We start from the raw sequence: 3,669 nt of genomic DNA, 5'->3' as shown, positions 1-3,669 counted from the left end.
CTATAGATTATATGTTATATTTGATATAACAAATAGTTTAATATATATTATATGATAAAGTAGGTATCATATAAATATATAATACTTTTTTTTTTTATTAAAATTAATTTTTTTGAAAAATAATTTTAGGGAGGGAAACTCCCTCCCCTTTTTCTCTCTACTACGTGATAATGGGAATATAGAGGTTGAATGAGATTATTTCATCTTCTTCTTTTTTGAGTTTTGTTATAGAAGAGTTCTGTAACTTTTGGTGTCTCCCTATCTCTCCTCTCTCAATACTTTCCCTTACCAAAAAACCAGAGTCCACACACTCCTAGATTCTCATCTCAAAGAATATAGAGAAAATCAAGTGGTGGTGTCCATTGTGGGATTTTAAGTTTATGATTTTTATTTGGCAGAGAGGATAAGCATAAAAAAAATCGTTCTTCAACGATTAGTTTTCATCTCCTTATTCTCTTTTATTTTTCCTTTTAGCATGCTGTAATTTATCTTAACTACATAATATTCTATTTCTTCTATAAAATTTTGGATTTGGGGCCGATCCCATTTCCGCTCAAAGACCTTCAATTGTTCCTTCAAAATCATTCTCAAAGAAAGGAAAATCAGGTTTTTAAAAAGGATATCCATCTCAAAAGAACAAGTCTGTCTTGGAATATTTCTTTTATCATAAAGAAGGATATTTCAAGAGAAATTATCTTGAGAAAAAGAAGAATCCCTACAAGAGAGACTTCAAAAGGCGAAAGGAACATGGAAGGGGAGACGTCTCTATTGGAGAAGATGGGTTTGAATTTACAGAAATCCTTGTTACCTCCACTGAGGAGAAGGAAACTAACCATGAAATCAAGAAAGATTGGGTGTTAGACTCAGGGTGCACTTACCATATGACATCATCAAAGGCATGGTTTGTATCTTTCAAATCATGGGATGGTGGTTCTATTTTCATAGGAGACAATCACGATTACAAAGTGATTGGAATAGGTTTAGTGGTGCTTAAGCTTCTAGACAATAGGGACATACTTCTCAAAGAGGTGAGACATGTTCCACAGTTGAGAAGGAATTTGATTTCAATGGGAATGCTTGATGATCAGGACTATTCTTTTGTTAGGAAAATTGGAAGCCTAGAGATCATGAAGGATGGGAGAACTATCTTTACTGGAATAAAGTCTAATGGACTTTATTTTGTAAGAAATGTCATTATACCAACATAGTCCTTTGTTGTATAGAAAGATAAAAGGGATGAGATTGACTTGTGGCATAGAAGACTCTCACATATAAGTGAGAAAGGTATATAAGAGCTATAGAGGCAGAGGCTGATCAAGTTTAAAAGGCACTAAGAGGCTGAATTTTGTGAGTTTTATGTCTATGGAAAGTCAAAAGAGGCATAAATTTGTGAAAGGAACTCATACAACCACTGACTTAGCTACATACATGCTGATTTGTGGGGGCCTACAAGACTCCATCTTGGAGTTGCTCAAGGTATTTTCTCTCCTTAATAGATGATTTCTCAAGAAAAGTTTGGGTATTCATGATAAAATCTAAAGATCAAACTTTTGACAAATTTAAAAGCTGGAAATCTATTGTTGAGAATCAATCTAATAGGAGAGTTAAATACTTGAGGATAGACAATGGACTAGAGTTCCTAGACAATGATTTTAATAGTTTTTGTGCTGAGAATGGAATAACTAGACACAAAGCAGTGGCCTACACCCCTCAACAGAATGAAGTAGCTGAGAGGATTAATAGAACTTTCCTAGAGAGAGTTAGGTTTATGATCTCAGAAGCTAAAGTGGCATAATCCTTTTAGGTAGAGGCAACAACTAGTAGCCCAAGAACCTTAGACAAAAGACCTAGCAAATTATACTTTGGCTAGAGACAGAAGTAGAAGAGAAATGAGACCATCCTAAAGGTACAAGGAAGATGACTATATGGCTTTTGCAAACCTTTGTGATGACCTAAGTGATGATGACTAAGAAGCTATGAAGAAGCCATCACTAGTAAAGAGAGTAAATAACGGGTGAAGGCTATGAACAGTGAAATGAGTTCTTTGTATAAGAATGAAATCTGGACTTGGCTTCTCTACCCCCCAAATAGAAAGGGTGACTTGCAAGTGAATTTTCAAAAATAAGTTAGGAAAGCCTAATGAAGGTGGAGTTCGTTATAAGGTTAAGCTAATGGCTAAAGGGTACACTCAAAGGAAATGACTGGACTATAAGGATATTTTTTCTCTTGTGATGAAGCATATTTCAATTAGAGTGCTCCTAACTATTGTGACTTGTAGAAATCTAGAGCTAGAACAACTAACTGTTATTACAGATTTTCTACATGGAAAGCTAGAGGAAATCATCCATATGTCTTGGCCTGAAAGGTATAAAAAGTCCCTATATGGGCTTAAATAGTCCTCTAGGTGCTGGTATAAACGTTTTGATGAGTTATCTCTAGTCTCCAATTCAGAAGGATTGAACTAGAAGAGATTAAAGCTTAGATGAGCAAGAAGTTTGACATGAAAGACCTAGGGGTTACTAAAAGAATCCTAGGTATGGAAATCTATAGAAATAGAAGAAAAGGACAGCTTTTCTTATGCTAGTCAGAATATACTACCAAAATCCTAAAGAGGTTTAATATGGAAAACGCAAAGGTTGTTTGTACCCCACTAGCTCAATATTTTAAACTCTCAACCCAAAACTCTCTTACTACTGAAGAACAGAAGAAACTAATGGAAAGAACTCCTTATTCTAGTGCTATAGGTAGTATAATGTACCTAATGGTATGTATTAGACCTGTTATGGAGTGTTGCAATGCTCTGCTCAGGTCTCAGCTCCTTGTTTCGGTTTTGCTCCAAATTTCTTCAAATTACAACATAATTTCAACTCTAATGACTTTAGCAAAATTACAGACTTTTTCTTACACATTAAAACCCATATACAAGCGAGCAATTACAATAATTTCAATAGAATGAAGCTTAATTTGATGCCAAAACCATAATATATGCAATTTTAGCAACCAACACATTCATCTCATGAAAAACACCCACAAATCTTAAATTAATGCAAATTGAGTGCTTAAGACATACTCTTACCAATTGTAAGAGTTAGGAACATGCAAGCAGAAGAAATTAGGATCTAGAGAACTCTAATTACATTAATTTAAGGATTAAGTATGCTTGCTCAAAACTGGAAAAATAGGGTTTTAAGAGCAAACCTTGATGTAGCTCAAAATTGAAGCAATCCTTTGGTTGTTTTCGATCATGAACACTTCATGGACAACCGCTAGAGTCTTCTCCACTATTCTCTGGCCTTAGAACGGATTGTGGGATCTAAATTTGTGATGAATTTAAAGGAAAAAAGGAGTTTGAGAGAATTGGAGTTTAGAATTTTGAGAGGAAATTTCAGCATCAAAAGCTAACCTAGAGAACTCAAATCTCAGCAATTTTTCTTCTATTTAAAGAAGAAAAACATGCAAAGTCAAATTTCTCTCCAATTAACACCAAATTAAGCACTAATTAGGGTGAGATTTGAGGTGTTATAAGGAGGAAAAATGTAGGATAAATCCACTAACTTGAAATTCACTTAATTTTGAATTTCTAAAATTAAAAAAATTAAATGAATTTTTATAAAATTAATTCAAATAATTAATTTTAAAACCAATTTTAGATAAAATTAACTCTAATAA

The sequence above is a fragment of the Benincasa hispida genome, chromosome 1, assembly GCF_009727055.1.
Source record: "Benincasa hispida cultivar B227 chromosome 1, ASM972705v1, whole genome shotgun sequence".
Taxonomy (NCBI): Eukaryota; Viridiplantae; Streptophyta; class Magnoliopsida; order Cucurbitales; family Cucurbitaceae; genus Benincasa; species Benincasa hispida.
This window is presented reverse-complemented; position numbering follows the sequence as displayed.